Source organism: Martes martes, assembly GCF_963455335.1.
Source record: "Martes martes genome assembly, chromosome: 3".
Taxonomy (NCBI): domain Eukaryota; kingdom Metazoa; phylum Chordata; class Mammalia; order Carnivora; family Mustelidae; genus Martes; species Martes martes.
The window spans coordinates 186,259,722-186,273,407 of record NC_137890.1 but is presented as its reverse complement, the minus strand read 5'-3'; the positions used below and the strand labels follow the sequence as shown (position 1 = coordinate 186,273,407).

General features: G+C 36.2%; 1 protein-coding gene across 1 annotated transcript in view; it reads left to right on the top strand.

The window, feature by feature from the left end:
- PLCL1 (phospholipase C like 1 (inactive)) overlaps positions 1-13,686 on the top strand; it is a 353,093-nt gene that overhangs the window by 160,199 nt on the left and 179,208 nt on the right. The gene's annotated exons all lie outside the window — the stretch shown is intronic.

Here is a 13,686-nt window from a genome sequence, read left to right as displayed (position 1 = left end):
AAAAGTTACTAGTGACCAGTTATTTAGTTAGGTCATTCAGGGAGTCAGATTAGCACAAAAGAAACACATCACTTTCAAATGTATTTGATAGTGATAATATATGCTCCTTCTTAAACTCTTCTGATAAAGTTAATTATAAAGAGGACAATTTACCAATCCTTAAGTACTCCCAGTTGCTCTTGATGTTATGTAGGAATCCTGTTTAACTTTTTTTCTGCCTGTTTTGCAGACTGATTGAGTATTCCAGTTTTTAGGGCTGGTTGGCTCTTGACCCTTTCAGCACAGTGCATGGAATATTATTAATATATTATATTAATTGTATATTTATATGAATTTTATTTATAGATAATATATATTCACATAAATTTTATATAAATTAATATAAGTAGAAATGTTTATATATTTATATATAATTAATATTATTAATATGTTATAAGTTTCCCCACAACTGAAAATATGTGTATTTAAACCAAAGCTAAAAAGCTGATAACAGCTGCTTGGAAGTAGTGTTTATTTCAGAATCATACTTGTAAACATGAGAATAACTTACCTCTGGATCCCAGTTAAGCTTTTCCTGTAATTGCAGAGTTATATTTATGCTGCTGTTGTATTAGAATAATTTTTAAATGTCATCTTGAAACAGAGATGTGTATTCTAAGTACTAATGCAAAGGTAAGTGGAAAACACTTTTTAAATGTATGAAGTTTATTTATTTTCTCTGTAAGAATCATAAATGTTAACAAATTACCTATAGTTGAAGTGATTAATGATTTATAAACAAGGAGGTTTGGTCAGACATTATACTCAAACTTTGGTATACTCCAGAATGCTTTATTACAGTTGTGAAGTTTTCTTGTCTAACCTGAATTTACATTCCATGGTGATAACATGGTAAATGTTGTGTTAGTAAAGTAAGTGAACACATTAAAAAAAAAAAAAAAAGAAGTAACTTGGGTATCATTAGATGCGTACTGACAACTGGAATAAATTCTAAGCTGAGTAGTCAGAACCAAAATAGTTTGCTCAACGGTAGAACACCGTTTTCCATTTCCTTTGTTAATTTATTTGGGGGGTTCCTTTAGTGACTCTGATGGTTTGCATACATATTCATTATCTACTTGACAGTTAAAAAGTTGGTCAGAAAAGTTATCTCTCCCTCATGATCCTAAATGAAAAGGTAAGAAACCCAGAGGAAAAATTATGTCTTCTCTCTTGGCTTATTTTTAATATTAATACTATGTCAGTGCTCTTTAAATGCTGAACTTCGTAATACATGCGTACTTTGAATTATTTTGTTCAATAGAGAGAAGGGTGGAAAAAAATTATATGCTTCTTCATGTAGCTCAAAGGGCTGATCCATTAGAGCTGGAAAAATTATAGTTACCTTGGGTGACTTTCATTTTCTCCCTTGTTCTTGTAAGGCTCACTCTCTTTCACACACTAATATTCTCTAACAGTTTCCTACTGGTGATGTGTGTCTGGCTAAGTAATTTCTAGTGAATGTAGCCATTACTGAGCTTAATTTGTCTTTCACTTATTATTCCAGTGGTATTCTATTACATCAAGATAACTTACAAGTCTAATTTACCTATGTGGATATTGCTTTTGTGCATTACATTGTGCTCTAGAATTTCAAGGCTCTGAAATTATTTTCTGCTTTTTCGGGTCTCAAAAATCAAATTGTTTTCTGTTATCTTTAATTTTCACAAGGAAATTGAATTCAGTTGGATGGACCTCTTGCCTTGAGGGAGCTAAGCCCAAGTGGTCACATAAAATTCAGACTATCGAGACCCCAAGAGGCTAATCTAGAGGTCCAAGCAAGGTGAATACATAACATAGAATTATCAGAGACCTCTTAGTAATGATAATAATGAGAGCAGCTGTCATTATGGCGATACTTACTAGGTTTTGGATTCTTTATGTCTATTATCCTCAGGTAATCAATTGGGAAAGTAGGATACAGTTCAAACTCCTTTTCTTTGCATTGAAGGGCTTTCAGCGTATCATAGCAGCAACTTAGTTTTCTAGTTTTCATTTCCATTCCTTTACTATCAATTATCGTATCTGGTCAGATGGCCTATTTATGTTTCCCTACAAACACACCTTGAATTAAAAAAAAAAGGTTTTATTCACATATAATTCACAAAATCATGCAATTCACCTATTTAAAGTGTATAGCTCAGTGTTTTTTACTATATTTAAGTAATTGTGCAACTGTCAGCACAATTTTAGAATATTCTCATTACCTCCTCCCCAAAAACCCCATGCTCATTAACAGTCATTCCCTTCCTCTCCTTCACCCACCCTTCTATAAGCTACTAATCTACTATCAGTCTCTGTAGATTCACCTGTTCTGGTCATTTCAAGTAAATGGAACCACACCATCCGTGGTCTTTTGTGACTGGCTTCTTTCACTTAGCATGATGTTTTCAGAGTTCATCCATGTTATAGCCATGTGTCAATACTTCTTTTTATTGCTAAATAATATTTCATTGTATGAATATAAGATTTTTTATCCATTCATTAGTCGATGAACATATAGTTTGTTTCCACTTTTTGGGTAGTGTGAATATGCTGCTATGAATATTCATGTTCAGGTTTTTGTATAAATACATGTTCATACATGTATACGTTTTTATTTTTCTTTTGTATATATCTAGGAGTGTAAATCCTGGGTAAGTGAAAAACACTTTGGTGTTTTTATTTTTCTTTGGTATATATCTAGGAGTGTAAATCCTGGGTCATATGGTAACTCTGTAGTTAACCTTTTGAGGAAGTACTAGACTGTTTTTCACAGCAGCTACCACACTTTACATTCTCATCAGCAGTTACTGAGGATTCTAATTCCTCCACACTCTTGCCATTATTATTATCTTGCCTTGTCATTATCTGTTTTTTTTTAAATTATTATATCCATGCTAATGGGTGTGAAATGGTATTACATGGTGGTTTTGATTTGTATTTCCCTGGTGACTAATGATGTTAAGCATCTTTCCATCAGTTTATTGATCATTTGCATATCTTCTTTGGAGAAATACTTATTCATAGCCTTTGCCTATGCTCAAAATGAATTTGTGTTTATATTATTGAGTTATAAGAGTTGCTTATGTATTCTATGTAATAGTCCCTAATCAGTTATGTGAGCTTCAATATTTTCTCTTCTTCTGTGAGTTGTCATTTCAATTTCTTAATGATGAAACACACAAGTTTTTAATTTTTAATGAAATCCAATATGTCTATTTTTTCTTTTTTTTTTTTGCATGTGTCCCTATTATCATAATTAAAAAGCCATTGTCTAATCCAGGGTCATGAAGATTTACGTCTCCACTTTCTTTTAAGAACTTTTTAGTTTTATCTCTTATAGTTATGTTTTTTATCTATTTTTCAATAATTTTTTTTGAGAGGTAGGGAGTGACAGACAAAGAGTGGGGAAGGGCAGAGGGAGAGAGAATCCTAAGCAGGCTCCACACTTAGCACAGAGCCCAACACAGGGCTTGATCTCACAACCCTGAGATCATGACCTGAGCCAAAATTAAGAGTTAGATGCTTAACTAACTGAGCCACCTAGGCACCCCACTAATTTTTGTGTATGGTGTGAATTAGGGGTCCAATGACATTCTTTTGCATATGGATATCCAATTGTTTCTCCACAATCTTACATTTTTGAATTTTTATTTATTCCCAGAATGCTCTTCTGTTTTCTTCTTGGCAATTGAAATCCTTTTGAGTCAGCTCACTTTTTGCTTCCTGTAAGTCTTTTGACCACCTCAACTTAAAGTGATTTCTCTTCTTTTAACTTGTTATCTTTTCATGGGTATGTACCTTTTCTCTCTGCTTAAGTAGAGCCCAAAACTATATCTTATACCCTCTGTGACCTACAAAGTATCAACTGATCAGTGTCCCTTAATGCCCTGTCAAAGTCAGTGAAAGACTGGAAGAGTAATGGGCTTTGGTCCTATAATTCTGATGTTCTTAATAGTTTCATGTGTGACTATGTTTGAATTACAGGAGGTTATCAGAGGTGTTATAGCCATTTCATGGTGATATTATGTAGATTCTAATAACCTTATTGACAATTATGTTAAGTATATTAACAATTCTAGTATATACTGCATTTTAAAGAATAATAATATTGACATTTATATAAAGCTTTCAGGATCTGGTAAATTATCTAATATTTGCTTTTTCTGTGAAAAGAATTTGGGGGGGCGCCTGGGTGGCTCAGTGGGTTAAAGCCTCTGCCTTCAGCTCGGGTCATGATCCCAGGGTCTTGGGATCGAGCCCCGCATAGGGCTCTCTGCTCGGCGGGGAGCCTGCTTCCTCCTCTCTCTCTCTGTCTGCCTCTCTGCCTACTTGTAATCCCTGGCAAATAAATAAATAAAATCTTTAAAAAAAAAAAAAAAAAAAGAATATCCTTTCTAAAAAAAAAAAAAAAAAAAAAAAAAAGAATTTGGGAATAAGGTCTCTTCTCATGAAAAATTCTATGTATTATTATGAATATCTAATGTACTTTTACCTTCAGTGATTGACAGAATGAGGTACAGTTTTTGTAGCACAGTTTTTGTAGATTAGTGGCTACTTTGCAAATTGTTTTTTTTTTTCTTTTTTTTCTGAATTATACATTGGTGACCCTGCCTTTTCCCAGTATAATAGAGAATTGTCTGCCGTTTGGTTTCTCAGTCAGGATGTGGGAATAAGGCTGTATTTCATGAGAAATTCTGTAGGTTGTTTTGCATATCTGATATGTTCCCTTTAGTGATTGATAGAATGGGATATGTCTTATGCACATACGACAAATCAGTAGGTATTCTACAAGGTATACTTATCTCTTTCTGAGGTTTATGATACTCAACCACCCACCTAAGCAGACATGAGGACAGGTCTTTCATGAGTTATTCTTGGGAAGGTGGTATCCACAAGTTCTACATTCCTTGATACTTTAAAATCCATTAATCTCACAATTCTGTAATATATAAAATATTCCCAGATACAACTAGCTCCTTTCCAAATGGCCGTGGGAGCCTATGAGAGCAAAAGAGGTCTCTCAACCAACCAGTGTCTCAATAATGTCACAAGATTTTGCTTAGGAAATTGAAATTGTCTTTTTGATATATGTTTTTTCATTGCATTTCTTGTTCTGTTGTAGGTTTCCAGAACAGTGCATGTTAGTAATTGTAGGTTTCTTCCTTCCTTGCCCCTTTTCTGAGGTACTAAAATGGTCTGGGTGATCTGATGACTGGTTCAGAGATGGCTGTTTTATTCTCTCAGAGTGAGTGGTTTAAAAAGACAATTTATACAAAATTACCCTCAAAGTTTATGTGTGAGTTTAGTATATATTGTACTCTGCATTTTTATAGGATGCGTGCAGTGGCAATTTGTACTCTATAATAGAGATGAGATCTGGTTTCTCAAGGCTAGCCTCTGAGTTAATTAGGTGGAACTGTCTTCCAGATGTGTCAGATAGTTCTAGGCAAGCAGTAACTATTTATAGTTGCTTCTCCATTGGTGCCAGAAGTAAGTTTGCCTTCCCCTGAATTCCCTCAGCATTTTATCTGTCTCTTGCTGCTTTCATCACATTCTACCCCCTGTTGTAACTTAGCTCTAGCTATGTACCTTATCTCCCTGTTTCCTTTTCACATAGTTTGACTCATGATGTTCACTTAATAGATGTGGTAATCACTGGTGTTGGACAGCAAATATTCCAGCTCTCAGCTTTCTGGGCAGGCGATAGGATCATACTTCCCACCACCTTTGGCTGCATGACTCGCTTTGGCATAAAAGTAATGTATGTCACTTTCAGGAGAAAGCATTTAATAGCCAGTGTTCAATTCTACTTTTCCTTCCCCTTAACTGTGATTGTGTGATGGGATGAAATCTGAGTCCTGAATGACTTCTAAGACCAGAAACCGTGCTGACCTGCAAAAGACATGTGGATTGGGTAAGAAATGTATTTTTAATGCTTTAAGTAGCTAGGATGTTGGGGTTTTTGTACACATCATAACCTAGCCCATTCTGACAAATGCCCTAGTCCTGTACTTCCAAAACAATAGCCACCAACCACGAGTGGCCATCGAACCCTTGAAATATGGCTGTCCAGTTGGAGATGTGCCATATGTATGAAACACATACTGGATTTTGAAGACTTAGTATTAAAAAGTATGTAAAATATCCTATTAGTAATTTTTAAATGTAGTTTACATGTTGAAATGATGTTTTGGGTATAGTGGGTTAAATAAAGTATATTATTAAAATTTATTCCCCCTGTTTACTTTTTAAAAAATTATACATGCGATTGCATTATCTTTCTGTTGGCCAGTGCAGCACTCAACCATAAACTTATAGGCAGGAGCTCTATCTTTGACCCTTGTTCTCCTACAACATCCCACAGTATCTGGGATATGGATAGGTTAAATAAATAAAAGTTTAATGAGTGAACTATGTCTCCATTTATATTTAGTTTAACATTAATGCAATATTCACCATGAAGCTTATTTGTATTTTTGTGTTTAATAATTTCCTCTTTTAGTTCCTTTAGCTAAAGAATAAAAATGCTCAATCTTTTTAAACCATTAGAAAATTGAATACTAACTATACTTTTATGTAATGTTTGTGTTATGTTAATGTTTTAAAATGTTTCACACTGCAAAAATGCTGGAATTATGGTCATTAAATACATGGACTAATCAAAACTTTAGCATGGTTAATCCCAATGGCCAGCATTTTTTTTATCGTTGTAAAAATAACCGAGTCCCTATTTGTTTAGTCATATTGTGACCTTTATTTATTTGCCAATGTCATCCATTTTTGTAATTTATATTATTGTTTTGCTTTTTGTATGAGGCCTAATGCTACAAGTCAAAAGGAAACAGGGAACAGCAGAGCACCCTGAGGACCTTCTGCGACATCAAGTGTGGATGACTCCTCATATGAGGAAGCAGGGCTTTCAGGTTCCAGATGAATGAGACAGAAAGCAAAATACATGATGAAAGGAGGCCTCAAAAATAACATGTCTTGGGGTGCCTTGGTGGCTCAGTTGGTTAAACTTCTGCCTTCAGCTCAGGTCATGATCCCCAGGTTCTGGGATGGAGTCACACATCAGGGTTCCCTACTCAGCTGAGAGTCTGCTTCTCCCTTTCCCCTGCCCCTCCCCCCAGCTCATTCTCTTTCTCTCACTCTCTTTTTCAAATAAATAAATAAATAAATAAAATCTTTATATAAAGAAAGTAACACGTCTTTAAAAAATAGACTGGAGCATAGGTAATATTGTCAACAGTATGGTAATAGCGTTGTATGGTGACAGATGGTAGCTATGATTGTGTCGAGCATAGCACAACTTAGATTTAGGTTTAAACATAGACTTGTGGAATCACTACGTTGTACACCTGAAACTAATGTAACATTGTGTGTCAACTATACTTCAGCCAACCAACAAACAGAAGAATAAGCTGAGACAGCTAGGGAAGAAAAGGGTGGAGGAAAGATGCTAGAAAATATTATAAACACTTAATAAATTATAGCTATTGACATAAGATTGTGTGAACATAGAGGGAATTATGGAGGGACATATATTAGGCTATTCTATTGGTTCAGGAGCTATAGGCGAAGGAGAGATAGATGCCTCCATCAAAAGACTGTAGGATCAGCAAGGACTTGTCCACAAACCAATTTATGTATAATTTGCACAAAATCCTATGTTATGTGTAAATGCATAGAAATACATATGACACGGTGGTTACCAAAATATTAATGATAATTCTCTTTCTGGGTGGTAGCTGAATTTCAGATAATTTTACTGTCTTTGTTATACATTTGACTTCTTTCCACAAATGCGTATTTTGTTTAATCAGTAAATAATCTGATCTGGCATTTTTGCACTTATGACAAAGTTTAAAGTTTGTTTAATCAGACAATAATAGAGACAATCAGAAGTTGTCTCTATTATTTGTGTTCCATTAAAACAACTGTCAAGTTATTATACATAAAAAAGAGAAGTAATTAGAAATGTATTAAATTAATGTGTTCATTTTGGTTATCAGGGCTCTTTTAAATGCACCTATTAATAGGTGTGGTAGTCTCTTCCATGAGTTAGCCTTCAATTTCCTTCCTAACTGACAAAGCAAAATAGCTGGTTCAGATAATGGAAGCATCTTATCTGAAACTGGACATTTCTTCAGAAAGAAAGAAAGTGCTTTTGTAAGATTATGAGGATTTGGGAATTACGCCACGAGGGCACATGCTGAGTAATGTCAGTTTTTGAGGCAGGGTGCCAAGTTTTGTCAAAGAAAGGCAAATATGGGGTTTGTTTTGCAATATCTGGAAAAGTTGGAACTCTTATTTCTTGGAAAATCTTTCCAAGATAAATTTAGTGTGAAGCCATTCTACTTCAAAAAACTACATATAGCAAGAGGAAAGTAAAAACAAAGTGCAACAAGATGTTAGATGAGAAAAGGAGGTTTTCCTTCCCCCAAGGAGATGGTGACCTTGTTGAATTCAATTTCACTCTGATAGTCCCCTAGAAAACATCGTCATAAGGTTAATTTTGCTGAAACTCCTGAGCAAGGGCAAAGTAAAAATATCATCTTTCACCATCAGGTCACTTTTCTTCATCTTTAAAAGTGTGCAAAAGATGAGGTGCTATGTGTTCAAAAGCATTCTGAATGTCTGGAGGATTCTGAGCAAGTCACTGAAACTTTCTGGGTCTCATTTTTTCTCATTTGTCTAATATGGAGGATTTGGATGGTAAACGCTGCTGTTTTCTCCTAGGTTTTATTTTTTTAAAATAAAATGAAATTGTTTTCATGATTTTTGACATATTTATATACTGTTTGGTATATATCAGTAACAAAAAAAAATTTTTTTATTAAGGTCTGGTTCTTCTATGATGTGAAAAGCCCTGTGGGTGAGTTTATGGCATTGCCTAGAACGATGACGTCCCCCCAAGTCCCTTTGAGTTTTCCATACACTTTGAAAGCCTTTGCTCGGTTGCCACAAGGGTCATGGTGATTGACAGGATGAATCCAACCAATATGGGTTCATGTCTGTATCTACAAGATGGCTCTATAGACCTGGAGACTCAGAAATATTTACTCCATCTCTGGATAAGTATCCCTTGCCCTCAAGTCTTCTTGGAGCCACCCTGCTAATGGTGACTCTGCCTGCCTTGGGTGGGAAGTCTGGTCAGGTTCTTGAAGAAACAAAGTCTGGGCCTTTATCAGGCGCAAGTCTCAGCTGCTCTGAGAGGCTCCAAGCCAAACAGTGCATGTAGGTGTGAATTATGAAGCTGTAGAAGACAGTAAGTGCAATTTGCTCTGGGACCATTTCTCTCCACCCCTCTTCATCAGCTTTGGAGCTGGTACAAGTCAGTCCAGCAGATTTCTGAACAACTTTAGAATTGAAAATAAATTCCGGATGAACTTGAGACTTGATTGTCTGAAGTAGGGGATTTTAAGCCTGTCTGATGAGTTTACAATACTCCAATTGAAGAGAAGTTGTGTATGGTTTATTCATTAATTCTACATTTGTTGCGTGCCTACCAAATGCCATCTTGGTGACTACAAATATGAAAAAACAAAACAGGATAATGCAATAGAGAAAGACTAAGAGATATAAATTAAGGAACTAATTAAGATTAGTATAGCTTCATTGAGGAGATAGCATTTTCTCCCTGGTGAAAAGAAGGAGTCAGCCATAAAAAGGTCTGCTGTTAGGATATTTCAGGCAGAGGAACCAGCCTCTGGAAAGGTAGGATGAGCTTCATATGTTCAAAGAACAGAAAGAAGGCCATTGCAGCTAGAGTGCAATGTGTGCTGTAGAGAAAGACAGCAGCTGAGGTCACAAAGGTGTGCAGGTGTGAGGTCAGGTGAACCTTGTAGGGAAAAGTTTGAATTTCATTGTAAGAACATTGCTAGGGTTTAAGAAGGAGAAGGACACCATCTGATTTGTTTCTCATGGTTCTTCTGGCTATTCAGTGGAGAATGGATGGTTGGAAGAGTATGGAGGAGGATTCAGGAGTTAGTAATCCAGTTATTCAGGTAAGAGATGATGGTGACTCAGATGAGATTAGTGGCTATTGAAAAGGAGAGAAATGTCATGGCTTTCATATATATTTTAGGGTAGAGTCCATGGGGCTTGTTAATGAATGCTTTTAGGATAATAAGAAAAAGCACAAATCAAGGATGATTTCTATGTTTGGGCTTGAGTAACTGGGTGGATGGTGGTTCCATTTACTGAGGATGGGAAGACCTGGAGAGGGACTGGTTTGGAAGCACACGAAAAATTCTGTTTTTGCTGTTAAGTTTGAATGGCCAATTAGATATTGAAGGGGTGATGTCAGAGAGGTCATTTGGACCTCAATGGAAAGGCCCAGACTGGAGATTTCAATTTAGGAATCATTGGCACTGACCTAGTATAAATTTTGAAAAGTGAGATAAAATTATAAGCCAGTCCTATAATTTATCTTGAGTGTATGCTACTTTCAGTCAGGAAAAAAAAAAAAAAGATCTTTTATAGAATGATATGGTAATTATTACTTATTGCTTAGGCTTTTTGTAATAGTTGATTATCAGACAGAATAACCACATCGCTTTTATCTGACAATTAGAGTTAATTTGCAAGTACTGATAATAGGCTGATTCACTGAATAAACAAAATACAGAGCACAAAGTTTTTCTCTACAATCATGTGGGTGAAGTTTCTCTTCCTGTCTTTGTAGGCTTGGGGTGGCTGAATTCTTGAGAGTTTATTCAGAATTTTCATTCTTTTTCATTGGTAAGCCATTGGCTTTCTTCTCTAATAGTATTGTGTACTTCAGGAGAAATGCTATTGGGGAAAATTCTTACCCCCGCCCCCCACTCCCCCTCATCTAAGCTGTACCTTTGAAAGTTGTTTGCACTGGCAGACCTAGAAGCTTGAAGCCAGGTGTGATTATAGAGATGTTCCACCTTATTGAGTGTCCATTGAGTGTCTGTTATGATGTTGAGTATTTTGCATAGGTTATCTTGAAATTTCACTAATGCCCCTGCAATGTTGGCTTTTTAATTTCCATTTTAATGGTGAGTAAACAAAAGCCTAAAGTCACATGGCTAGTAAATGGCAGTTAGGATTCACATCTAGGTCTATCTGGTTCCAAACTTATTTACACTTTTTTATTCTGCCAGGTTGTTAAGCTACCAAAATTCCCCTTAGTTTATTCTCCCAGCCCTGTTTTCCCCTATCAACGCTAGCCAACTACTCAATTAGCTACCACCTACATTTCTCTTTTTTTAAAAATGGCCACTGGAGATGCACATGCCTAAGCCTCTGATACTTCTGATTTCTTTCTATAGATCTCAGCCCCTGCCATACCTGGCTTCTTCTCAACCATGGCCCTCTTCTACATTCTGGGATTCTGTTAGTGAAGCAGACCTCACGTTCTTTAGTCTTTCACTTCAACATTTCCCTATACTCTTGCCAAAACTCAATCTTGGCCTCGTTCTAAGTTTTAAGTTTCTGAGCCAAGTCCATCCCTAGTGGTCACTTCTTCCACTTTCTCTGGCTCTCAGATTGAGGAGCAGGACTCAGCAAATTTCCTGCTTCCCATCACACCCAGACTATTGTTTGCACATTGTCTCAAGAACTTGTGTTTTGAACTGTCCTCTATCTGGCATACCACACTTTTTCTATCTTATATTTAACTCATGACTTCTGCTTTCTTCTTGTCCCATCGAGAGCCTGTTTTTGCAGACTGCCTCTCTTTCTTCTAGCAGCTCAGGAACCTAAACCCTTACCTGCTGTTCCAATCCCTGTCTTCACAGATCTCTGGCCTCTGGACCTTAAGCAAATTTATCTGTGATACTCTTGCTCCTTATAGGCACTGCCACACTTCTCATCTGATATAGTCTTCTCAGATTTTGGTTATGGTTCTACCTCTTCTCAATCTTCTCTCCTATTGAATCTTGGCTGTATTCTCATTGTAACAGCTGCTTGCCCCATATTTTGCCCTTACTTCTCACTTTGGCCTCACCTGCCTTCCTGTCCATATGGCTCTTTTGGCTCACCATTTAAACTCAGGGCTTTCTAGCTTCATGGCCTTTAAGTTCTGGTTTCCATGTCTTACATTACTTGCTCTGCAAATCTGTAATTCTGAATAGACTCTACTATCTGATTTCTCTACTCCTGCTCTCACATTACTGAGCTAAAAAGAGAAAAAAGTCATAAACTTGATTTTTTTTTTACAGTAAGGAAAATCTATTATAACAGTTTTGCACATAGTCAAAAGACCCATGGTTATTTAAATCAGTGACTCATAACATCATCAAAGACCTGGGGTCTTTCCATTCTCCCCCCAGTCTGTTGCTCCTACTAGGTTAGCTTCAGTCTGACTAGTTATCTTTATGATTATAGGACAGCTGCTGTAGTTACAAGGGCCATAGAGAAATAACACTCAGCAGAAAAATTGGTTTGATTGATCTTGCTACAATTATCAACCCACAGTTAGACTTCTGACTCCATTGCAATCTCACTGCTAATTACCTTGCACATGTGTTCCCTACTGGGACTCGTCTGAGTTTTTTCCGATCCCAATCTTATCAAGATTCAAAATTTTCTCCCTTATGTGTTCCTACTGCCAATACCTGTGGTCCTATTCATTCCCTCCATCTTACCTGTCCCTGATGAGTGACTCTGAAGCATGGTGCTGAGTATGCTACCTTTTCCAGCCCACTTGTAGTGAATCTTCAAGTTCAGACTCCTCTGTGTGACATTCAAGTCCATCATGATCTGGGCCTATACATTTTTAGTCTTAACTTCCACTGCTCCTGTTCATGTACCCAGTGAGCCAATCAGACTGAAAATTCCTGATCATTCCTTCAATGCTCCCACTTTTTTCTACCTCTATTTTTGTTCCCTTCTTCTGAAGAGGATATCCCTTCAACTCTGCAAATGAAATTACTACACACTTTAAGGTCTGACTCCAGTGTTACTTACTATAAAGGCTTTCCTGATTTCTCTCATTCCCAGCAAGAAATTACAGTCTTTTCTGAATTGTGAAGTTGATTATTTTTGTCATTTTTTATTTTGTATGATTATTTTTATATACCTCCATATCAGTTGGTCTGCAGCCCCAGTTTTCAATATTTCCCACTAATATTATTTGAACAGTTCTTCAAGTGTTTGGTTGTTTTAGTTGTTTAGACTTTTTTCCTGGCCTCTGATCTTGAAATCTGTTATATGCTTAGAGGACATCCGGCTTTGGGGCCCTCTGGGACTGTACATAATTTTTACTGGAAAAAGCCCAAACATTATAACAAAAATTATTCCCCTGGGTATTTAGTCTATTGATATGAGGTTGTTTGTGTCTTTTTAGATTTATTTATTTATTTATTTAAGATCTATTATTTATTTATTATTTATTATTTATTTATTTGATTTATTTATTTGATTTATTTATTTAATTTATTTATTTAAGATTTTATTTATTTATTTGAGAGAGAGTACAAGCAGGAGGAGGAGCAGAGGGAGAAAGACAAGCAGTTTACATGCTGAGTATGGAGCCCAAAGCTGGGCTCGATCCTGAGATCATGACCGTGAGACCACAAGTGGAGCTGAAACCAAGAGTTGGATGCTCAACTGACTGAGTCACCCAGGTGCCACTGTCTTTTCAGTTTTAATACAGCGTTTTAATTTTAAAAAAATAGCAAAAAAGATTTA